The sequence below is a fragment of the Colias croceus genome, chromosome 21 (assembly GCF_905220415.1).
Source record: "Colias croceus chromosome 21, ilColCroc2.1".
NCBI classification, from domain to species: Eukaryota; Metazoa; Arthropoda; class Insecta; order Lepidoptera; family Pieridae; genus Colias; species Colias croceus.
In genome coordinates this window covers 2,544,965-2,572,162 of record NC_059557.1, presented here as the reverse complement: position 1 = coordinate 2,572,162, position 27,198 = coordinate 2,544,965, and the positions used below count along the sequence as shown (strand labels likewise).

Below are 27,198 nucleotides of genomic sequence, written 5' to 3'. Positions count from 1 at the left end.
TATCTTTCTTTTGAAGAGTGAAATAGTTTCCTTATAAAGTCTCCCCAGAGTACCTATATCTTGCGTAGAATGTTAATTATTTCAGGAAGTAATAACTATTTAATAGTATACGCTGATTGATTGATTAGGGCGCGCGTCCGGGAAGAACTACGTTTATCACGTGGCCGAGGGTCAGCTAGTTCTGAAAATTACTGCTTTCCCAATCGGTGGTATATGTCAAAAATATGTAATGACGATTCAAAAGTGCTTCTAGAAGAACTCATTGATTAAATAAATGTTTGAGTTTTAACTCGTTTCAAATACCTACCAATCCTCTACCCAAAAAGAGGAAACCACAGCATTATCCTATACCTAGATTAGTTCTTTATACGTCAATCTTACCATCTTATCAGTAAATTTAGTAACAGACCATTGTCCGAAGATTCCTTGTACGCATTGCGTGTTCCAATCAAACACTTATACTATAATTTATAGTTCTATAACGAATGGCGGAACGTTCGGTACCCGTTAAATTAACGATGTTATTTGAGACGAATCTTTAAACGTTATCTACAATTACGCTGTTACAGCTGGCGTGACCCATTGATTTTAAAAGACTTGAGTTGCCATCGGACGATGTTTTTTGGTAAACGCCGCTGTCATAGTAGGTATAAAGAGATTATACTATGCCGCTGTGCTATGGTCGATTGACGGTAAAATGCCAGGATACCAATGTTTAAATCCCTAGATGAAATGTAAGCATGACATGTGTTAACGGTAATTATCATGCTACAGGAGCCTAGGTATAAGAATATCAAATCATACACTTTAAACAGTACGCGTCCAACGTGAGTACGTTGGTGAGTACATTGCATGACAGCAACCAATGTAAGCGATCATTCATGCATGACACCACGTAGCGCATGTCATGCTGTTTAACTGTCTAATTCATAGGTTACACGCTCAGTCTGGCGTCAGTTCAGTCCATCAGTTTGATCCGGCTTAGACTGATGCCAGAATGATGGATGAAAAACACGGGTATTCTGAACCATCAGTCCGTCAGTCAACAGGTTAGACGATAATTCTCTCGTCATTCTGAGCAGACTAATGGACTGAACTGACGCCAGACTGAGCGTGTAACCTATGTCTAAGGATGACATTGTAGTAGGGATAATATTTCCAATGTGGGAAATAATACTGCTATAAGACATCATGCCTGATGGTTGAGCTAAACTGTCATACAAGGACGAAATAACTGATGATATTTTAGTAGATTATTTTAACGATTTTGCTTAAACTTCTATATAGGTACATATAGTGTAAAAAAGAGTTATGAAATTTCTAATTGAGTAATGGTAAAAAAACCGTAGAAAATGTCTATAGTATCAGTAGATATGCACTAACATACCCCTTTATTGAGGTTTAATAAAGGAACTTGCTCATTAATGTTTATATTATTGTTGCTGTAGAATAATAATGGAAGTGACATTTTAAAGGTCCCGTACTAATAAATTACTGGAAGTTCTTTTGCTTCTTTATATTATGTAAAAGTAGTATCTATAGTATCTCTAGATATCTAGTTATCGCGTTCTATCCAAATTGATCGTGCCGTTTATTTTGTTTACGTTTTAGGAATAAATTATTCATTATTAGGTTCTTATATTAGAAAAACAGTTTCCGAATAAAAATGACTATACTCAAAACAGTTAAAATACATAAAAACAAAATCACACACACAGATCTCAGATCTTTTAATAAAATTATCATTTTTATGTATCGTAAAACGGCTAACAATATATTTGACCGACATTTAATCCATAAATCGAAACCATTACACCTTAATTAACACTTGGTTAACCAACTGCTGTCTATCCTCAAAACCGTTACGCTGGGAAAAAATATAAAATATAGTAGACAGGTGGTAGGCTTAGAGCTGGCGACTAATATTCAACTATAGTCCACTATGAATATTTTAATTGTATTTTGAGCTTATAACTTGTTTCTATTCATATCATTATCATTTGAAATTTGTGATAGGTAGGTATGCGATAATTATTAAGATTTAATCGTCTCTTCATATTTATCGATTTCCTGATACTTTAACAATCAAAATCAAACCAAATACAGTTAGTTCATGATTCGAAATTTGAATTTAACTTAAGTTCTTATAACTTTGTTGACATAATTCTACTCGTCCGCGTCGTATTAAAGCAAAACTATATATTCTTAAATCTTTAAGGGCTGATTTTTCAATCGTTGGTAGGTATAAGTTTTACTTATTCATCGAACAACGTACTAAACTACCAATTCAAAATTGTATTCTAGTTATCCGTATTTGACAGTTTTCAGGTGACATTTTAAAATGTTCGTGTAATACTTTATTGGACGGATAAATTTTAACCAAGGATTGAAAAATCGGCCCTAATTTACGTAAATCTATCAGTCGGTAAAATATCGTGAATAGTAAAATTTTCTACTTATTAGTTCACAACTCTCTCATTTTATATTATATTTTGTTAACCCTTTAATACTGTTTATTTCAAGCCTTAAAATATTATCCAGCTCTTACACTAAAACAGGTATAGGGCTTTACGGTCCGGCGCGCGCGCAGTGACGTCACTTCCGCTCCCGCCTGCTTCCTGCGGACATTCACCATACATCTTGCGTTGAATGCGCAATAAATACTAATCTTGTATTGTTTATTTTATTGTGTGTTATGAATTTTATTTGCAAATAAAATATTTTTTTAATGTGGAAAGTTAATTTTCAATTCTACTTTCGAAAGCTCTTTTCTATCTATTTACGCTATTGAGTTTGCATCAAGGATATTTTATATCTATACTTGTTGCAAAATTTTTAAATGTACCTAAATATAGAAACCTTTATTATTTGAATAAATATTAAGTTTCCTTAGTTGAACATTAGGTATATACCTACTTATATAAAAAATAAAAAATAAAATAAAAAAAGCCTTTCATTTCTAGACAGTGCTAAACAGTAACAAAAATAAATGTAAATTAAAAATAAAAGTATCTTAAAGCAAAATATGATTAAAAGTACAATCTACTGTGTATCTAAGTTTGTTCAGCTGCTAGAACCCCTCTGCGGGTGAAGGCCTCCTCCAAGGCTGTCCAGTCTTCTCTAGATTTGGCTAATTCCAACCGATCCACACCGGCTACTTTAACTAAGTCATCTTTCCATCTTGCGCAAGGTCTTCCTCCTTTTCTTTTTTGCATTTTCGGTTGGTGCATAAACTTGCATAAACGATAGGTGGGTGCACCCACCTACTTATATATAATGAACTATTAAAATTGTTATGCTACACTATGGTAACTACTAGACTTAAATGTATATATTATGTACATTGTAGGATACTATTACCTAATTGTAATCCAATTCTGTTGATTATTTGATTCCAGAATCGTATAGATATAGAACGAAAATATAGCTTTCATGTTTATTACAATAACCACCAGCTGCGTTAATTCTATACATTTCTTTTTATCAAACAACAGTGAAATTATTAATGTTAATTACTCTACAATATCAGAAATAACAAAGACATTTGTTTTTTTTGCTTATTTTTTACATTTTATAGCATTAATACTTTAATGCAATTTATTATATACTGGCTGTGCTCCGCGGTTTCACCCGCATTGCTCCTCTCCTGTTGGTCTTAGCGTGATGATAGCCTATACATTCCTCGATAAATGGGCTATATAACACGGAAAGAATTTTTCAAATCGGACCAGTAGTTCCTGAAATTAGCGCATTCAAACAAACAAACAAACTCCTCAGCTTTATAATATTAGTATAGATAGAGATTAGAATATTAAGCAGATAGAAAGATTTTTTGTTTCTATTTTTGTATTTTATTCAAATACATATTATCTTCTTTCTTCTCTTCTATTTGGCTAGTTTCCACTCAAAATTTCCGTGCCATGAGTACCTATATGCCTCTGCCAACAAACAGATTGGCCATATAAATTGTTTTTATTACGTTTTATATGATTATCTTCCATCTATGAGTCATTTTCTCATTAAAATGCAAATTTAGCTCGTGCTGTCGCCATATATAACAAGAGCACGCGAGCGGACAAATATTTTTTCTTTTATTTCATAATACCAAATACAATGAAGAATTTTTTTTATATTTATTAGTTTATTAAGCCATTTTATTCTAGAGAGAGAATCTTATTAGAATCAAGTAGATGTATGTGATGATGTTTTATCATTCATGCTATTTTATTGTCTTTCCAAAAATCAATTTTATTTTATTATATAACATTGTATAACAAAATTATTTTATTATATAACTATGTATTACCTATATTTGTATTATTTGCTTTATTTATTGTAAATTGTGTATTATCTATATTCTTACTTTCTTGGTATTACTATATTATTAATGTTGTATTTTGCCTGTGTATTTAAATTGCTTTGGTATGCACCACCTACCAGTATTCGTTCTTTGTTACTGTTTTCATTGGTTGGGTTACCTGGAAGAGATGGCTCTGTAGCCATAAGGTCGCCTATTGTGCAATTTATGTATACTAAATGTTATTTCACTATTTTGGTGTGTACAATAAAGCTTTCATTCATTCATTCATTCATTCAATCAATAGGCAATATTTTATACTTGGTTCTATTAATAGAATTTGTTTACGATTAGAACAAAATAATGTTGTATTTTCTTGATTTTTAAATGAATTAAATACTTATATCAAATACATATAGGTGCTATAAATAAAATGAGAAGGATTAGGACTAGAAAAGGATTAATTCCATAGAGTTTATCCCATGTCCATTTAATAAAACCATGTAGATACTTTAAATATAATGAATATGAAAAAGTACTGTTCCATAAATTCTATCCCACTTTGATAAACCATTAAAAATGGACTGGGAAAAATCAATAAATTGCAATTAGAAGCCTTTGATAACCCAACGCTAATCGTGCTAAAATATATTATTAGCTAAGTAGACATTTGTTGCTGCTTTACAATATATTCCTTCTCAGGTAAAATTAGATAACCTATATGAACCAGGTTATATTATGAGTGTTGAGTATGTCTCGACTTTTTTTTTTAATTTATTATTTATTTAATACTTCATTGTGCCAGCAAACAAACTGTACATAAAGGTAACTTATGAAATTTAATAAAAACACAAACGGCCTTATCACTGTGCAGTGATCTCTGCCAGGCAACCTTTTTATATAACTTTTGTGTAACTTCACACTCATTTCAAACGAACATTAAAATTTAATTTACGTTTAAAATTTAGTGCATTTGAATGTTTTTCCCAATGAATGGTGTGTTCTACCAAGCGTCACAAAAGAAAGGCCATTAACGAAATTTCCCACCATTTGCAATTTACAAATTGCGGTTTCATGGCTACGCTTTTGTCACTTCAAAGCGGTTGTTTGTCGTTGTGAATAATGAAAGGAGTGAGTTGTCGGATTTTATTGTTACATACATTTTATTTCACACTAATATTTTAAAATGGACACGATTTTTCGTGTGTCTGTTCGTAAATAAGCTCCGAAACTAGATAGCTCCGAAGCTACATCATTCATTATCTTATTTCATTTAAAATTTCGGTGTTAGATAGCCCATTCATCGAGGAAGGCTATAGACTATATAAAATCTGCGAGTAAAACCGTGGAGCACAGCTAGTTGTCTATATAGGATCTCTTTAGGATACATTTTTTGTTTTATAACGAGCAGAGCCGGGGCGAGCGCTTAGTTTTTTATACAGTACCTAAGCTCGTATAGTATTGAAGACGTAATCCTTTCTGACTAAAAAGTACTAAAATACACTAAAACAAAATGCTAATATGAAATTTTTTCGTCACATTGAACTCACGTATCGATATTTGTCCTCGTAACCATGGTAACGCGGAATACCGTTACACAAAGTTAAAAGTGAACTCGACAAATTCACGCTCTAATAGTTACTGACTAATTAGTTTACCTTTACTGTTAAATAGATAAAAATTTGCCAATGTTTCGCTGTTTACTTTAAAGTAACGTTAGAGGACCGTTCGTTCAATAAAATAAATTGATTTTACTGAAAATTAATGTGAAGGGGCAAACAAAATTTATATTAGTTACTTGATTTATGTGAAACAGAAGTCTTGTCGTGAAGCAAGGAATAAATAGTTAATTTGGGTGTTATATTTATTTTTATGAGACTTACTATTCTATTTATTTAAAAGATGATTTACTTAGTTCTGCTATATGAATTTTACTGAAGGTTAAGAATACATTATCACTACATAGTATAAAACAAAGTCGCTTTCTCTGTCCCTATGTCCCTTTGTATGCTTAAATCTTTAAAACTACACGCAACGGATTTTCATGCGGTTTTTTTTAATAGATAGAATGATGCAAGAGGAAGGTTTTAGTATATAATTTATTAGGTTTTAGACAAAGCGGGCGAAGCCGAGGGCGGTAAGCTAGTTTAATATTAAACTTCACATAAGTATAATGTCCACGGGAAGAGTAGAGTTATATATATATATATATATATATATATATACATCCTAAAGGTAACTCAAAAAAGAAAATTAACTATCTGAAATAACGCAAAATCAACATAAGAAAATTCCAAAACTGGAATATTATACATATTATATTATATTAATAATAGTGATATTATATGAAGCATTCTGCATTCCGCCTAGCGACTGGATTGAATATTCCTCAAATAACACTTCAATATTTATTTAATAAGGCGCGTGTTTAAATTATATGTGAGGTGTAAAATAAATAGCTAAACAATTATAACAGGTTTATTTTCATATATACGCTTTATATAATGAAAATATAGCATAGATTTATTAAACAAATACCATATAATATATTGCTTATAGCGTCACCACTCGTAACTCAAATACTAGACCTTACTAGTTGAGTTTATCACATAAAAATTGAATTAATATACCTACATGTACAAATGAATAAAAATAATATACATTTAACAAAAGTAACTTCAACATAAATGTGGGGCTTTTTTCTTATTATTAATCAAAATTATATATCACTTCATAGTATAAAACAAAGTCGCTTTTTCGGTCCCTATGCTTAAATCTTTAAAACTAGGTACGTAACGGATTTTGATGCTATTTGGTTTTAGACAAAGCGGGCGAAGCCGTGGGCGGAAAGCTCGTATATGATATTTTGTAATTTCTTTCTGTTGTGATATAAAACGGTGGGCTGAGATTAAATACATAAATAAATATCGTAGCAGCCCTAACTTTTACACTTAAGGCCACGAATCGACAAATTAATAATTACATTCATGATTTACACTTCATACAATTTGTGAAGCAGATAACATTAACTGAATGCAATAGTTAATTCGTTAAAACGATAGTTATCTTTCGCAATTTCTCAATTGTTCACATAGTACAGTTATTCCCTAAAGGTTTAGGTCAGGTGAGAGTAGATTTTGCATTTACAAGCTGGCAAACTACAATTATTTGCGCGATTAGACTGCTTATCTTATCTGGAGTATATATAGATGTTATAAACAGGGTTTCCAACATAAAATTTTATTAATATATCTGCGAATAAAACAATATAATATAAATACTAAGTAAATCGTGCCCTTCTAGGTGTGATGATGTTTCTACAGTCACCATATTTTTTTTGGTATTTTTGGTATTCTGATAAATAATTTATGTAATAAATTTATAAAGAGTAGAAAAAATTCGATCACGAGGTGGGACACGAACCCGCATCCTTTCGCGCCATTCGGGGGCGGATGCCTGACCAACTCGGCCACTCATGACCCGCCAGAGCGATCGAATTTATTCTATTCTTTCAGTTTTATGTGTCTAAGGGACACACCGCGTAACTGCACAACCATAATAATTTATGTTATTCAAAAAATATGGATTATCAGCGCCTTAGAATAATTATAATCTTCTAGTAAATCTTCTTAAATAAAAATTCCTGTCTATCGTAAAAGCTCTAGCTACTGTATAAACAAGTTACTTTTACTTCAAGTTTAAGGACGCTATAACGTATTTTTACAAAAACACGCTGTTTTTCGGTACCATTTTAACTTAAAGCAATTACACGTGAGAACATAGTAATATCTTAATTTAAAGATAATATATTCAGCTCTACGTTCATCTTATAAAAATTGTACGACGTCATACAAAATTGTCGCTGAAATACGTTTTTTCCATCACAATAAACGCATAAAATGCAAAAAAATGGGGTCTAAACCGGTACCATTTTAGGAAAATTAAGAGCCTAATCTATCTTCTTAACTATATCTTATTGAGGGATATATAGTCCTTTATATATGGTGTAATTTTTATGAATCTAAATCAAAATTTTATTTCAATAATGAGCTAAATTAAAAATACTTGTCGATTTCTTCATACATTTTGTTCTCGCGGTTCGTCAGACCGCGCTCAGAAGCGCTCTTGGAAGGACGGGTGTATCGCTCCTCGTGCCAAAAATAATTTAACGAAATAAAAAAGATTATTGTGCGTGCACTGTCTTTTTCGTGATTTGAAATATTTGATACTTTTTATGAGTAAACTGTATAAGTTTCATATTCCAATTATTTGTAATTTAAAATTATGTTTTTAAAATTACCTTGCCTGAGATCCTCTTTTTTATGGGTTGTTGAATAGATTGGTGGGGTAAAACAATTCAAGATGGCGTCGATGAAAATTTGGCTTTTTTTCGTGATGGGTGTCATTTTCATAGTTTTTGGGGTAGCTATTACCGAATATGAGGTCAAAACTGAAATCCAAGATGGCGCCGACGAAAATTTTACATCTTTTCGTCATGGGTGTCATTTTCATGGTTTTTGGGGTAGCTATTAACGAATATGAGGTCAAAACTATAATCCAAGATGGCGCCGACAAAAATTTTACAACTTTTCGTCATGGGTGTCATTTTCATGGTTTTTGGGGTAGCTATTAACCAATATGAGGTCAAAACTGAAATCCAAGATGGCGCCGACGAAAATTTTACATCTTTTCGTCATGGGTGTCATTTTCATGGTTTTTGGGGTAGCTATTAACGAATATGAGGTCAAAACTATAATCCAAGATGGCGCCGACAAAAATTTTACATCTTTTCGTCATGGGTGTCATTTTCATGGTTTTTGGGGTAGCTATTAACCAATATGAGGTCAAAACTGAAATCCAAGATGGCGCCGACGAAAATTTTACATCTTTTCGTCATGGGTGTCATTTTCATGGTTTTTGGGGTAGCTATTATCGAATATGAGGTCAAAACTATAATCCAAGATGGCGCCGACGAAAAATTTGACATCTTTTCATCATGGGTGTCATTTTCATGGTTTTTGGGATAGCTATTAACGAATATGAGGTCAAAACTATAATCCAAGATGGCGCTGACGAAAATTTGACATTTTTCGTGATGGGTGTCATTTTCATGGTTTTTGGGGTAGCTATTAACGAATATGAGGTCAAAACTAAAATCCAAGATGGTCGTCGAATTTCAAGATCGCGTCATGGTAATACTGTCGCGTTATGGAGCAAGGCGGCGATTTTGGTATCTATGAATCTCGCCAAAGAAGTTTCACTCCTGACACGTTTTCTCGGCACACATGTTCTTTTTTATTTTATTCTCTTCGTTTAAATGTTTTAGATAAACTTTATTTTAAATAAAGTTTAGCGAAGAATATATTTAAAGTTACTAATATCTGTCAGAATATTAACATGATTGCCACAGAGTTGCGTTTTATATTAAATTTCTAAATATGCATTTCAATGTTCTTTAAAATTGTTTTTTTTAAGACTTTCTACAAAACTGTGGTTGTTAACGTTTTTGTTATTTTATTTAAGTTTACTTTAAAGGAGTAAGAAAAATATACCTAATTATCGACGGTTACATTGGGGATTTGGTAATAGCTGTCTCAAAAACCTTGAAAATGACACCCATGCCGAAAAGATGTAAAGTTTCGTCGACACCATCTTGGATTTTAGTTTTGACCTCATATTCGTTAATAGCTACCCCAATAACCATGAAAATGACACCCGTGACGAAATGATGTAAAATTTTCGTCGGCGCCATCTTCGATTTTAGTTTTGACCTCATATTGGTTAATAGCTACCCCAAAAACCATGAAAATGACACCCATGTCGAAAAGATGTAAAATTTTCGTCGGCGCTATCTTGGATTTTAGTTTTGACCTCATATTCGTTAATAGCTACCCCAATAACCATGAAAATGACACCCATGAAGAAAATATATAAAATTTTTGTCGGCGCCATCTTGGATTTTAGTTTTGACCTCATATTGGTTAATAGCTACCCCAAAAACCATGAAAATGACACCCGTGACGAAATGATGTCAAATTGTCGTCGGCGCCATTTTGGATTTTAGATTTGACCTCATATTGATTAATACTTATTTAATAGCTACTCCAACTCCTTGAAAATGACACCCATGACGAAAAGATTTCAAATTTTCGTCGGTGCCATCTTGGATTTTAGTTTTGACCTCATATTGGTTAATAGCTACCCCAAAAACCACCCACATTTGCAAATGTGTTTGCTACTTAGGAAAAGTTCATATTTAAAGATATAATGAATGAATGAATGAAAAATTCTTTATTGTACACCATATAGGACAAATTAAAACACATAATAACTTAATTAACAATGTACAGAGGGCGGCCTTATCGCTGACAGCGATCTCTGCCAGGCAACCCAATCGACTAGGACAAATGCTGAGTATGGTGGACAGTGGTGCATAATAAATTAAAAATTAAAGACTTTATTATAATAATTTGTACTACAAATATAAACATTCCTCATGGCTTATACATATATTAATAAACATTTATATATACTAATAAATACATATATGTAAACAGATATCGTGGATAAATAAAATAAATACATAATAATATATACATACATATAATAAATACACACATAAATACAATGTACATACATACGTATACATATTATGAGCACGTAAGTAGCAAAACTAACAGCGAGCTTGAGACAGTGTTAAATAATGTGTTTTAACTTTATTTTTGAAAATGAAAATCGATTCAGCACGTCTTATCTCTTCGGGTAACGAATTCCAGAGATTAATGGCAGTGATAGTAAAGGAGGAGTGGAAGAAGTTAGTCCGGTGAGGAGGAATGCTTAAAGTTAGAAGATTAGAGGAACGGAGAGTGACACCATGTTCGTTCAGATATTTAAAATTTTCTTTAAGATAGGAAGGAGTCTTAGGATCAAATAAAACACCGTACAATAAATGCAGCATGTGAGCGTACCGACGGAAGCGGATAGGGAGCCATTTGAGTTTATTACGGAATTTGGAAACATGATCGTATTTGCGGAGACCAAATACAAATCGAATACAGAGATTTTGGAGGCGATCTAGAGAATCGAGCTGTAACTCGGTTAAATCGGGATAGCAGGAGTCGGCGTAATCAAGGATAGGGAAGAGAAGGGTCTCTGCAAGCGAGATCCTAGTGGGGATAGGCAAGAAATTGCGTAGTCTGCGTATCGAGCCTGCAGCTCCGAACAACTTCTTACGGACCATTTCCAGCTGGACCTTCCAATTCATGTTACTATCAAAGTAAATACCAAGGTTCTTGACAGAGGTACTAAAGGGAATCAAGGTTCCATCCAGACTAATACTCGGTAAGGCGTTCCAGTCGATCTTAGCTGTCAATTTAGAGCTCCCAATTATAATCGTTTGTGTTTTAACGGGGTTAACCAACAGACCGAAGTTTTTAGACCACTGATTGATATTGGCCAGATTGGTGTTAGTCTGTTCAATAGCTTCTGGAAGTAGGGGAAGTGAAGCGTGAGTATAAATCTGCAAATCGTCTGCATACATGTGGTAGGGAGAAGATAAATTGTCTGAGATAGAGTTGATAAAGATAGAAAATAGGATTGGAGACAACACGCTACCTTGAGGGACGCCAACAGTGATATTACACCACGAAGACAAGTGGTCATCAATTTTGATCCTCTGTCGACGTCCATGGAGATAGCTCCGAAACCAGTCAATTACTGCTGGAGATATGTTAAGAGAACCAAGCAAACTCAATAATATGTCGTGATCGACGGTATTAAATGCGTTGCTGAAATCTAACAACGTGAGTACAGTGAGTTGCTTGTCATCCATTGCAGAACGAATATCATCAGTAATTTTAATTAGAGCAGAGGTCGTGCTATGACCAGGACGGAAACCGGATTGAAATGGGTTAAACAAGTCATGTTTATTCAAGAATAAACATAATTGTTGTTGGACAAGACGTTCGAGGACCTTGGAAAGGAAGGGTAGGACACAGATGGGACGAAAATCGGAGAACAGAGATGGACTGACTTTTTTGGGGAGAGGAATAACAAAAGCCTCTTTCCAGGACATAGGAAACTCATGAGAGGATAAGGACATGTTGAAAATATGAGTTAAGACAGGAGCTATTATATCTAGGATGGGGATAATCATGTCACGACCAATGTTGTAGGTAATGTGAATGTGTGGTAACGAATTTAATTTATTTCATTCCGACTGTTTCTCGGAATAACATACATTTACTAAGAATTGCTTACAATGCCGGGTTTAATATATTGCCGGTAACATATAATATTATGTATGATAATAATTCTTAAAAAAGTATTTTATACATTTCTTAAAAAGCTTCGATATTGTATACAATAATACAATTCATATTCAAATTGTTGTAAAATAGTCACACTTTTTTTAGGTTGGTTGAATACACTAAAATACTTATAAGGATCGTACCTACTAATAATAGTAACAAAATGAATTTTTAAAGTTCCCAGTAATCTTCTGGAATCAATTTCAATAAAAATATAAAAAAAAATAATATCAAGTATGAAGATGGTCTATAAAATGGAATGCGCTATGTTTACGTGAGCGCGATGTTCCACGTAACCACGTGGCGACGTTAGATACCTAAATTTGAGTAACGCAGATTTGTGACAGCGTCCTTAAGTAAAAATCTTATATTCTAACAGTTTGCAACTTTATCATTGCGGTGTTGGAGAAACGCTAGCGTGTGTGATAACCTTTACGCAGATTTTATCAAAGTAGATCTAAACTTGTTTTTTACTGACTTTGAAAAAGATTATAAATTGAACAAGAAAACACGTGTAAATAAATGTATTAAGTGGATTATATTCAGGTGTTTTAGGGACAAAAACAGAGAAAACACCACTCTGTCTTGGTTATGTTATTAGTTAATCATTTTTGTTATTATTTTAAGAATAGCTCGTATATCAAAATCTTTATTAAGACAAAAGAGATAATAAAAACATACTTTTTATTAGTTGCATTTCCCATAGTAAAATTATAACGAGAAAGTAACTGTAGACTGTTATAACGTTTTAAGCTCTAAATAAATTTGTATGAATTTTCATTGATTCAACAATCCTTTGACAAGCAACAGTTTCTGTTACGTAAATAATACAAGAAGAACTAAAATAAAACATGAATTTTGTATATACCTACTAATATACATAAACTCCGCGAACAGAGCCACGGGAGCAAAGCTACTATAAAAATGATTCATCTCAATTTTTCATAGAGCAGATTATCTCATTGACATTGACGCGGCCAGTAGCTTACGAAGATATAATCTGTGAAGCCTACATGCTGAATCAAACCTTATCTTAATAAGCTTATGCATCATAATCCTTTGTAATTACTTTAAGGCTCTGTACTCACTGAATTACACGGTGATGACGTCACTATTTTGTAGTTTTGAAATTGGAATTTCTATATTTTTTAGCAGATGATCCGTTTGTTGAAGATGTTTGTTTTATCGCTGTCTGCAACTAAAGTAAATCTTAGAAGTAAATATTATAACAGTAAAGTGGTCGCTAAATAATGAAAATTTATGGCTAAGAGTAATTACATATTTCAAACTATTTTTCAACAATTGCTAAAAGTTAGATCAGCATGATGCGTTAATTTCAGACGAGATTTAAAAATACTAATCGTTGAAATGCAAAGTAAGTTTTTTTGGTATGTTCTATTTCTCTTCATAAATGAATTTAAATAGCAAATTCTGATAAAAAAAACGTTTGCGTACATTTATAAGTAAAGTTTTTTTTATACATTTCAATGCATTTAATTCATACGTGTGTACTAAGCTTAGCCCAAACTTCATAGAGAATCATAAGTCTGGGGTCATTCACCCCAGTGCTAACGACTCATGAATAGTGTATTAAGTACTTTACACACTTTTGGACCCTTGACTTCTAAGAATTACATTTATATAGCGAATTAGGTAAATATGGTTTTGTTTTATTATATTTTATATGACTTTGTATTTAAATGGTCTATTTATTTTTAAAATTAAAGTATTAAAACACCTACAAAGTTTTCACTTCATCTTGCTTATGGTGAAAATTCTAGTAAAGTTAATTCTGTTACAATTTGTTATTTATTTTATTTATTTTTTTATTTATTTTATTAAAGGGTACTTAAGTTTGAACTATATTCGTATTATATGCATTCTGTTATATTTTAACCTGGAATAATTATTGTACAATTTTTAGTGTGAAAAATATTACCATCAAGAGAAAGAACACTTTTTATATTATAGAGTAAAAATCCATATAAACGTTTTAAGTAAATAATGATATTTTGGGATTAATTCAAAATTATTCTGAGAATCAAAAATATCATGATTTTCTTATGTCACACATTACACAATACACAAGCTTCAAGAAAGCTTTCGTATTTACCATGAGAAACCGGGGCGAATTACTAGTGAAACATAAAACAAATATTGATTTGATTGTCGATTACGATAAAATAAAATCTTGTTCATTAAACTTATCCAATTTCGTGGGAACCGAGTGGTAGTTTGCGAGAAATCGGTAAAATGAGCATGCAAAATCCCATATTTACCTACAGTATGGATACACAACTTTTTGTTTCAATATTCATTTTTTAATATTGAGTTATATCTAAATGTATGGGCTTTCTTGTAATATGGGCTTTGGGTAGAAATATTATGATGAATGAAATGAAATTAAATGAAATTAAATGAATGAAATGAATGTATTTAATGAATGAAATATCACTCTTTCATTATAAATTACATATTTACATGTTATTTTCTAAATTTATTCGCCTTGTAACAGTATGCTGATCCGTATTGTTAATTTAATTAGACTGTTACGAACTTGAATAAAAAATATATTAATTGTTACTTCTATCTTTTCAGGTAAGACGACTACAGATTTTAAAATGCAGTGCATATGGGAAAATTTCATCTGGAATGGATCATAAACCAACCAAAAACCATCTGTAATCTTGGTAACTTTTATGGAGCTTCCAACTCTAATACTAAGAATTTTATATTGATTATTGTCAGTTAATGTTTTGTGGTTTTACTAACGTAATAATTATCTTTGGTAATCTGTGTTTTACGAGTTAAGCAGCCATAAGTGCGGTCAATTAATGGGTGATAGTGTAGTTGCTGCTTCTGAACTGCGTTGGTGCTAATTGATTCAGTAGGACTGAATGTACCACCTTGGCTTGATTAAAATTGATAATTATATAAGTAAATGATGGAAAACGAGATACCTAAATTCACGAGACAAGTTGTATATCTTAATTCTTTTCTTGGTATATGGTATTTATAAATAAAGTAAATTAATCTGTAATATTTAGATACAACGTTCAAATTGACTGACCGGTTGGCTTGGTTGGTAATGGCCCTGCCTTCCAATCCAGAGGTCGTGGGTTCGATTCCCACCCGGGGCAAATATTTGTGTGATGAACATAGATGTTTGCTCTGTGTCTGGGTGTTAATTATCTATATAAGTATTTGTTTAAAATTATATATGTATGTTTATCAGCCATCTGGTTTCCATAACACAAGCGAAAACTTAGTATGGGATCAGATCGTGCCGTGTGTGATAATTGTCCTGAAATATTAAAAAAATCATTAGTTTCGACTCCGCCCGAGTTCAATATAAAACTTATAATAATTATAACATAATTTATGAAATAAAAACTACTCTAGCAATTATTGTTCAATAAACCATAAAATAATAATTATACATTATACGATTATTCGACCACTTTCAGAAAATACATTACCACGCTTATGTAGCATCTACATACCTATACGTATTACAGACACAATAATTAATCTCCACTCATTAAAACAGTTAATTTAATAAAAACGTTACAAACAAGTTGTAATTGGAGACGATAGCCACGTCGAAACAAACACGTTTTACAAATATAAACAATTTTTCAAAATAGACATCACAAAAACAGTCGATTTCAATGACTAGACGTAGAAAAAAGGAAAAAAAACTGGTCAGCGTTATATGGGCAAGGCTTATTTTTAACAAGCTGTGCTCCGCGGTTTTACCCGCAGTGCTCCGCTCCTGTTGGTCTGAGCGAGATGATATGTATAGCCTAGCGTTCCTCGATAAATGGGCTATCTAGTACCGAAAGAATTTCTCAAATCGAACCAGTAGTTCCTGAGGTTAGCGCGTTCAAACAAACAAACATTACCGCTTACCATCGGGCGTCACGTCTGCTCTGTTGCCTCCTCTCATAAAAAAAACAAACTCTTCAGCTTTATAATAATGGTTTACCTACATAATTATGTATGTACCGGAGTAGCCCGGTTTCCCCTGACCACGGTCATGAGAACTAGGGATTACGGTAATCGTCGTTAATTGGAAGTGATCGTATATGCTTAAGTGGTTTCAGAGTAATGTGTAATTGATCATTGGTTCTGATTTTTTGTACGTGTTCGTAATTAAAATATGTGTGATGTTCTTGGTTTACAAGTTCTCTGGTTGTGTGGGGTTGGTGTAACGTTTAGTAATTGTTAATTGCTTTGTTTTGTATGAGACGGCGAATGTAATAATTTTGGAGAAAAGGTAGTTGTGTATCTTAAGTTGTGACGTTATTATGACCGCTATGTATACTATTATAAAGCCGAAAACTTATGTCATCACGCTAAGACCAACAGGATGAGCCACGCGGGTGAAACCGAGGGGCGCAGCTAGCTATGAATAATATTCAACTGTACATATTTAGTAATTAATTTTTTACATTTATATTGTGTAAGTTCACAAATTAAATAATGATTAGTATCAAACATTTTTTTTTTTTTTATTGACGATAGGGAAGAGCTTGACCACAATCTCGCCTGATGTTAAGCTGAGATGTGGTCTAAGATGGTACGCGCTTCCCTAGAAGGTACCTGTTCACTCTACGCTTGAAGACCCCCATATTGTATTCGCGGGTGAACACAGACTCAGGAAGCATTATTATTTATTTATTAGGTGCTTAATTACTTGCTGAAATAACCCTTAAAATAAACATAAGAAGGGTAACATAAATCTTTAATGTCACTATATATTTATAATCTATATTATCGCGAATAAATAAAAACACTCTTAACTTGAGTACCTAGATGCGAACATTTTAAGCACTGCAATCAAATTCGAACATGTTTTAAGGGAAGTCATTAAAAGCGAACAGGCAATGAACTGTTGTTCTTATTTAACGAATTAAACATCCAACAAAAATATGTTATATATTCAAATTGTTATAAATATGTATATAGATAAGTTTATTTCTTTATAACCAAAAAAGGTAATGGAAACTTCTATTCTTCAAATAATTATTTATATGAAAATTTTCAGTAAACTTTTTTTCTGGCATCTTGAAATGTTTGTCACAGACATATTAATGCAACTGGTTTATTTTTTTTACTATTATCTTATATCTTATATCTGTGTATAAAAAAACATCTTATTAAATCTATCTTCAGTATCATACGGTATGTTTAGTATTTTTATCGTACCTAGTATGGAGCGTATTAAAAATTACCAACTATTTTTTGCAATAATTAAATAACGTGTTTTGTGTTTGTTTATATTGTAGTTCATAAACACCGAGTAGAACAGAGTTTACTACAAGTTTACAAGGTCAATTTTATCGCATTATTTTAGCTCAATTTATCTAATACTAGCTTACCGCCCGCGGCTTCGCCCGCTTTGTCTAAAACCTAATGAATTATATACTAAAACCCTCCTCTTGAATCACTCTATCTATTAAAAGAAACCGCATCAAAATCCGTTGCGTAGTTTTAAAGATTTAAGCATACAAAGGGACATAGGGACAGAGAAAGCGACTTTGTTTTATACTATGTAGTGATTGTCGTTTGAAAAATCGGTTAAAATTCCGCTTCAATTAAATACTAAATGAAGTCTCATAATTTGTATACCTAACATTATTCTGTTCGAAAATTAAATTGTCTCTTTTTTTGTTTCAGACATGCATTATGAAAATATTTAAGAATTATAATCCCAACTACCTACTATCATAAATGCGAAAGTCTCATCACTCTGTCAGTCTTTTCTTCATGCCTAAAACACTCAAATGTTTTAAATAAAAACCTTTATATAACAGAAGTACAAGTATTTAACAAATACAAAAGAACGTGTAGCAATGTCTGTTAAAATATGCGATGGCACTTTTTTATCTGTGGACGTGATCGGAATTCAAATTTTATTGCTTTATAAAAACAATTTTAAAATGTTTTTTCAACGAGCGAGTTTTGTTTTGGCGCCCTACTTCGTAATGAAAATGTAAATAATTATTTTCTATCTAAGACTTAATAACTTTTAACCTGCATTAATATAATATTATATACCTACTTAATACTAAAAAACATTTTATGTTCATCAAAGGTTAAAAAAGAAAACTAACGGAACTTTCCCATAAAAGTAGGCAACAAAGGAACGAACAAAAACAAATCGATTTATTTTTTGAGTACAAATCGGTTTTGCTTATGAAGCGTAAGAAAAATTGGTGTCACAGTAAGAAATTTTGAACAGTCTGTTGCCAAGTGTTATTTCTAGATTTTATCTTTTAAATAGTCTTTGTCAGTTACCGCTTTGATTTGGCATACCTAATTCTAAATCAAAAGGGAAATTAAAAAATAATGAGCACTTAAAATCTATTCGAATAGTTTAATTCTAACCAATTAATTGTTGGTAAGATTATTTACGCCAAAAGCTTTGGTTATACATTGTTAGGTATATTTAGCCACGAAGGTATTTTTTGAGTTTGGCTGGCTTTCTTCATATAGCCGATATCAGCGAGTTACACGTGAATCGTGATGCATCATGGCATTGAATTTATCATAGTAGGTATAAAACAAAGTCGCTTTCTCTGTCCCTATGTCCCTTTGTATGCTTAAATCTTTAAAACTACGCAACGGATTTTGATGCGGTTTTTTTAATAGTTAGAGTGATTCAAGAGGAAGGTTTTAGTATATAATTTATTAGGTTTTTGTCAAAGCGGGCGAAGCCGCGGGCGGTAAGCTAGTCCAATAAGCTAGTAAACAATAAAATAGCTATTTTCAACTTTTCAGGGCAGACAGAAAAAAAAAGCATATGCGTATCGATAAGTTATCGTTATATTTGCTAATTAATTAAATGATTACATTATTGTATACTAACAATAGACAAAATAGAAAATGTTTTTTTCATGTAGCAACCCACGTTACGCAGCCATTCCACCGTGGCTCCGTTGTCTATTGAATATGCATGCAGCATTGTCCATTGTCTATGACAAATGGGCCTTATTCCCATCCGTCTGTCTGTCCGTCAGATTGTAAAGCGATTGTGTTAGCAAGGCCGAATTTTTGTAATTATGCCACTTTAATTGTTAATATAATGAGTAATAAACGTTTATGTAGGAGTATGTGTATGTAAAGTAGTATTTAATTTAGCGCCATCTATTGTCAAAAATTTGGAGCACCGAGCGGCCCGATCGGGCCACGACACAATAGATTTTCTATCGTGTCTGTTGTCGCCTCTACACATAGGCCAGCGCATTCGCCAGCGCGCTGGCGGTGCGCTTGCAAACGCGCTTGTGAGTAATCCACACATTGGAAGGTCGTTCAGTATGGTTTGGTTCGAGCCAATGTGCGAACGGATTCAAAATGGATGTAACAAACAAAGAAATAAACACACTTTCACATTTATAATATTAAAATAATATTAAAGTAGGATGCTCTTTGTGAAGTAAAACATTGTGAGGAAAACGGCATGTCCAAGAACCTTATTTATTTGGCACTTTTAATACATTTTTATTTTTATGGTACTTATATATTTATATACATTTTTATTTTTATGGTACTTATTTTTTGGGTTCCACAGACAGTTTTAACTCTGATAGAGCTCAATAAATTTAAATGTTTCCTCGTTACTCATATTGTTCGCCATTTTGTCAAGTTAGGTGTTAATTCGCCGCAAGAAAAAAACGTGCACTCCTGATCGCTGCTACAGTCAAACTGATCGCGCGGCCAATGTGTGGATGGTGCGCCAAGCTTGCGACAAGTGTCCTTTGATGTTTCCGACACCGCGCGGCAAGCTCGCAAGCGCGCTGGCCAACGTTCAAATACCTACCACCAGCGCGCGAACGCCCGTTCTACACATTGGACAAGTGCATGTGCCAACGCGCTTGCCAACGCGTTGGCCTATGTGTAGTGCCGGCATTAGATTCCGGGGGCTGAGTTATATTCTTTAATTGGCCATCTTAATTAATGTATTTCATTTATTTATGTAAAATAAATGGGTATAACCATAATAAAGAAGAATACATCATACAATGTTACGGTAACATTCGATAAAATTGTATGCGTCGAATTGTTCACATAGTTTTCACTTTCTTACGCATCGACGTTTGAATGGCGGCGAGAGCTAGTTTTTGTTCAACTACAACAAAAAGGGTATTGTTTTTACGATCAATATTGGGCTTTGTTGTACAAGAAGGTTAGAGAAAGTGTTGGTGGTTTTTACTCGACTAATTAATTATTTGTGGGTTTGAATTGAAAAATCTTGTTTAAATGTCGTTTTCTTAGACAAGAAACGCCTATATTATAGTCTGTAATAGTACAATTTTTTTTTATATTGATAACTAATAAGCCAATGCTCATGATACTTACTTTAATTTATACTAATAATATTATAAAGCTGAAGAGTTTATTTGTTTGAACGAGCTAATCTCAGGAACTACTGGTCCGATTTGAAAAATTGTTTCGGTGTCAGATAGCCCATTTATCGAGAAAGGCTATAGGCTATATTATCATCACGCTAAGACCAACAGGAGCTGAGCACTGCGGGTAAAACCGCGGAGCACAGCTAGTTGTAAATATTATGTTACTTTTAATTTATTTGTAATACCTATTGCATTCAATTTCATATTTAACTTTACCTTTTGAGTTTATTCAGAACTCTTGAGAAAAACATCTTTGTAGATTCATTTCGTTAACATAAAAATATCTCGAATCGTACGCAATTCCATAACGCCACAATACGAAGGTCTAAAAATAATATTTGGGTGTACAATTTGCATTTTTTATCAATATAGTGTTAATGGAATATGTCCTTAAATGTGTATGGTTTAAAGGCGTTTTTGCTGTAACGTTTAGAACATGGCAATGTCTCCCACGCTATTTACTCCATTCACGGGTAACTGCTAACGCATCTTACTAATGAATGCGACAAACTATCATGTTTATTTATCTACTACTGTACTTTATATATAAGTATATTTTTGGGAATCTTGAGGAAAAGTATACATTGTGTATAAGAATTACTATTGTTATAGTAGAGATTAATAAATCGGAAAAACAGTCTTTCGTATGCTAAAACTTTAAACAGTTTTATGTCGCTTACAACTAGAATTATAGGTCCATATTTTGCTTTCTCTGGTGCATAAAACTGCAAAAACTTTCCTTTTATTCTTTTGTGATACTGAAATTGAAACACGAATGTTATAGAAGATTATTCATGAAATATTTTTCTAGCCAAAAAAAAAATAATAATATTAGGTACCTGCTAATTAACTAACTTGCAACACATTATAAATTAAATGCTGAAAAGGCTTCTGAATTATTATTTTTCAATCTCATTCGTATAATCACTTAGAAAACGTGAACAATAATATGCATAATAACCCATTGACCACGAGCGGCCCAATGAGACCACGACACAATAGATTTTCTATTGTGTCTGTGATTCCGGGGGCTGAGGGAATAAATAATGAAAGTGATGGTGCGTATTGTATACTGTTTACCCAACAGGGTGACTAATCGATCGATTTTAATTATTTATACATATAAACGTTGGAAAGTGTAAATCTAATCAGTTTACTATCACTTCAGTAAATTAGTAGAGAAACTAGCTTGTTGCCCGTAAATTCGTTCATTTGACTACGAGTTTTTTTCCATTAGCTTTAAATATATGCAATAGATTTTTTTTAACAAAATGAAGAATGGAGATATTGATTGATTGACCTTAATGAACTTATTAATAAAAGTGAAACAGACATCTGTTTCACTTTTTTTAATAAGTTCATTGTAAGGTTTAGCCAGTAATTTTGGTTGTTATTAAGAAGCTAGGTGGTATGACCACCGTTATGAATTTCGTTATTTTAAATATTATAAGTATTAAGTACCTACAAAAGACGAAAGAATTTTAATGTCTTTTATATAAAATTCAGAGAAATAAAGACAATTAACGTTAAAATAACTCTCTCGTTAATCCAAAAAAGGCAGGTTCGAAGGAATTTTTGGAAATAAATTACAAAGTTACGATCGATACTCATTCGATAGTATTAAAATATGAGAGCGTTATCTGTTAATAAAATTTTAATGATTTTCCGTTAATGTGCCAATTTTATATTAGTAATTTTAAGATTTTATTAACCAATATCAAGAAAGGAGGTTATCATTTTTCCAAGAAAGATATTGTACGAACTGCAATATAGCCACATAATACATTATACACTACGTAATAATATTATAATATCTACATAACATTAAAAAAAAATGAAAATTATTTACATAAAACTGGTATGAAAAGAGATAAAAATCCACTGTGATCTTTTTTGGCATATTTGGCATATTTTAAATATATGTTCACGCATTTCTCCAAACTCCAGTAAAGACCTTTTTTTTTTTTTTTTATAGTGGAGAATGCATTTAAGCATACCCAGGGCACTCGAGGAAAGAGCCCTGGGTTATGTCGGACTCACCCTGCTGAGTGCAGGGACCTACCGACTAAACTCCACTGTGTTCATCAATAGCCTACATATCACAATTAATTTATAAAATTAAAGGTTTATTCACGTCTTAAAGAACAAATACGCACAATTAGTAGCTTAGGAGTTAGGTAACCAAAATCTTACACGTAGAACTGCATAACAAGACTATGATTACATAGTTCAGGATACATCGCCCATTTTTGCAAGTGACTACTATCAAGCTAATTTTCCGTTTGTAGCTTTATTTTGATGAGACGCCCAATAATTTCGTGTACGAAAGTCTCGATTGTGGTAGCTAACAGAGATAACAAGGATAAAAATTTTTGATTTGATGGTTGAGAACCATATTTATTACTAACTGAATTTTTTTTTGTTCAATCTCAAGATAATTACCTAAATTATTCGAAAAAATATTTGTCCTACAAAATCTATGGTTGGTTCAAAGAGTCCCCCTTTCCAAAGTGTATCGATAACGAGGTCATCATAAATGATTACTAACAAGCTGATTTTTTTGTTTTCACTTAGTTAATGTTTATATAATTCAACAGACATATTGTCCTACAAATTGCGTAATAAATATTTGAGAACCATCAAATCAAAAAATTTTATCCTTGTTATCTCTGTTAGCTACCACAATCGAGAGTTTCGTACACGAAATTATTCGGTGTCTCATCAAAATAAAGCTACAAACGGAAAATCAGCTTGATAGTAGTCACTTGCAAAAATGGGCGATGTATCCTGAACTAACAAAGGCTTGTTGAATAAACCAATATTATTTGACAAAACACAAATTGTCGTTACTTGTCCATATTCTCACGATATTTAGCTATCGATCCTAACCTTTAAGTAAACAATGTAACTGAAACAATTACGGGCTATTAGCTCATGAATAAGGCATCGTATTCAAAGTTCAACTTGCCAATTTTCTTGTTGACAGAAATCTTTTCTGCGATTTATCTATTTCTAACGGTGCATTTAGACCGAACGAACTTAGAGTTCTAACAGACGAACGGCAAGCCGTCGACGTTTTGACTGCTCCCGCCGACGCGTCGACGACTGTCGTCGACATGTGGCGACGGCTGAAGTAGCAGCTCTGCCGTGCACAACTTGCCGTTCGTCTGTTAGAACGCTTAGATCAAGAGAATTAAAACATTGCATAGAATCTTTTCGAAAGCACGCACTAAGAACAACGTAACTACTAACTACGCCTGAGCGCCGAGACGAATGTCAAAACGCCAAGGAATAGAATACGCTATCGATAGAAATTGACATAAGCGTACGATGTTTTGCCTAATGATTCGGTCACCCTACCAACGACAATGACGACCACGAACAAAATTTTCAACCAGTCGCAATTAAATAAAATTGTGCAAAACACCATTAAAATGACATTTAAGAATTTCCTGTCGTATTGGTGTTTGGAAACATTTTTTTTTTGAGATCAATGAATAAACAAACAGGTTTTTCATAGAAACGGTGGCTCCTAGAAAAAAATGTATTTAACATTTTTTATAGATAATTAGATGATCTACAATTTTGGTTCAGGTGATTGTATGATAAACTTATCGTCTCAGCGAAAATCGCAAAAAAACCTATTTTTTTATTAATTGACCTCGAAATTTTTTATTTCCGAGTACTAGAATGACGAGAGATTTAAATATTGATTTTGAACAAATTTCGGCAAGATTGGAATTTTGGTCGTGGTCGTCTTCGTCGTTGGTAGTGTGACCGAACCATTACCAAAATGTCATGAGCTTATGTCATAATTAGCGTTAGCAGTTTCTATTCCATGGCGTTACGTACGTTTGTCTAAAGGCCCTGTTCACACTTAAATTATTTGACATAGTGGGGTTAGAACGAGCATGCGCTCGTTTGATGTAAATGCACCGTAACGCTAATGAACTTTAACTTTACCTAGACTTAATATTATTGACTAGTTGTACCTGCGGCTTCTCTCACGTAGCATCTTAATAGAGGTCAATTTAGATTTTAGACTATAATCTATCCCTGTTCCTAATTTCATACAGATTTGATTAGCTGTTTCTCCATGAGATATGAATAGGAATAGATATAAAACAAGTGGATTAAGTTGATATTGTGAATGCCACTGAAATTGTTTTTATCTATAATAATAATCACAGAATAATAACTAGTTACTACACTTACTTATAAGCTAGCTACAATAATTAATCCATACTTATTATTATAAATGCGAAAGTAACTCTGTCTGTCTGTCTGTTACTTAATCACGCCGTAACTACTGAACCAATTTGCATGAAATTTGGTATAGAGATATTTTGATTCCCATTAGAGAACATAGGATAGGTTTTATCCCGGAAATCCCACGGGAACGGGAACTATGCGAGTTTTTCTTTGATTGCGCGGGTGATGCCGCGGGTGGAAAGCTAGTAAATAATATTTTATATATATAAAATATTTTATATAAGAATATTCTTATTACAATTACATTTAAATTATTTGGGAACGCGAGAATAGTAAGTTATGGCGAAATAAACGTAGTTGGTAATATATTAAAATATAAATATACAAATTATACATATAGCCGATGAAAAGCAACAAACCGTCACGAATGAGGAAGTATTTTAAGATGTTTAAATGTAAAATTTAATTATGATATAAACAAATATAGTCAACGATAGCTCACTAGCATAGTTATATACCGGAAAAGATAAATACCATTTACTTATATAGTACTATAATGAGCAATAACGAGGTAAATTAAAAATTATTTCAATTTGTCTTGTATTTTTTTGGGTTCCTTTCAGTCAAAATGGGTTCCGCTTATGTGATTACAAAGTTATTCCCTTGTAGTATTTAATAATTTATATCCTTTTGTTACAGATTTTAAAGGAGTGAATTAATTACGCCTAAATCGGTTTCTTCGAAAATATAAGTGGTGAGTCAATTATGTGGGTATTTTCTTTTTTTTTTATTAGTATAATTATGAACCCAGAAATAACAAAGGCAATTTTAATACTTACCATAAATTAAAAAATTCTTGTACATATTACATACTTACAAAATTAGATACTAGTTGCGAATCTCATTGTCACATACCGTAAGGTATTTTCTATTAAAATATTTTATGCGAAGAAAATATTGTACACTAGATTTCCGCCCGCGGCTTCGTCCGCGTTTGTAAAAGAAAACCCGCATAGTATCCGTTCCCGTGGGATTTCCGGGATAAAAACTATCCTATGTGTTAATCCAAGTTACCCCCTATATGTGTGCTAAATTTCATTGTAATCGGTTCAGTAGTTTTTACGTGAAAGAGTAATAAACATCCATACAAACTTTCGCATATATTAGTAGGATTTGCACTTTTGAATCGTAAAACTTGCTGTTAACATGTTATATACCGTTAATATAAGATACAATATTATTACTATTTACATGGTATTTAATTAATAAATAAATTTAAGTATCACTACATAGTATAAAATTCGCTTTCTCTGTCCCTATGTCCTTTTGTATTCTTAAATCTTTAAAACTACGCAACGGATTTTGATCCGGTTTTTCTTATGGATAGAGTGATTGAAGAGGAAGCTTTTTGTATATAATTTAGGTTTTAGACAAAGCGGGCGAAGCCGCGGGCGGAAAGATAGTTCATGATATAATAATACCTTTATGATACTAGTCCTTTCTGTACCTACCCGTGGCTTCGCCCGCTCTGTTTTAAACTAAACAAATTGTATACTAAAACCTTCCTCTTGAACTACCGTACTGCCCTCATAAGCCAAAAAGCGTCATCTCAAAAAAGTGAGACTCGAGAAAATTCATGTTTTAGTTTTTTTGATTTCGCGTCAACTTAGTAAAGTAGTTTTAAAATTATTCATTCATAATATTAGATACACATACCCATATTTCTTATTGATATGTTTAAAAAACAGGAAAAATAAGATTTTTTACCGCATTTTTGAGATACCGCTATTGGGCTTCGAATAATATGTTTATTAATATGAGTTACCGCTTTTAGTTATAGTGTGTTCATAGGAATTTTCATACAAATGTTTTTCTATACATTTTTGCTAAAAATCCATGTAAAAGAAAATAAAACCCGAAAAAAGTGCATTTGGAAATAATTTTAATTAACTTAAGATTAAAA

At 32.4% G+C, this 27,198-nt stretch overlaps 1 protein-coding gene across 4 annotated transcripts in view; it reads left to right on the top strand.

Annotated features, from left to right (window-relative positions):
- The window catches only part of LOC123701514 (ras association domain-containing protein 10), a 100,900-nt gene that overhangs the window by 36,215 nt on the left and 37,487 nt on the right, over positions 1-27,198 (top strand). The window contains exon 2 of one of the 4 annotated variants that reach the window (XM_045649014.1): positions 25,935-25,989. The exons of 2 other annotated variants lie outside the window; for them this stretch is intronic. The gene's annotated coding sequence lies outside the window, so the exon portion shown is untranslated. Of the gene's footprint in view, positions 1-25,934; positions 26,003-27,198 lie in introns of all 4 variants that reach the window. One more of the 4 variants, XM_045649016.1, reaches the window with a different exon arrangement.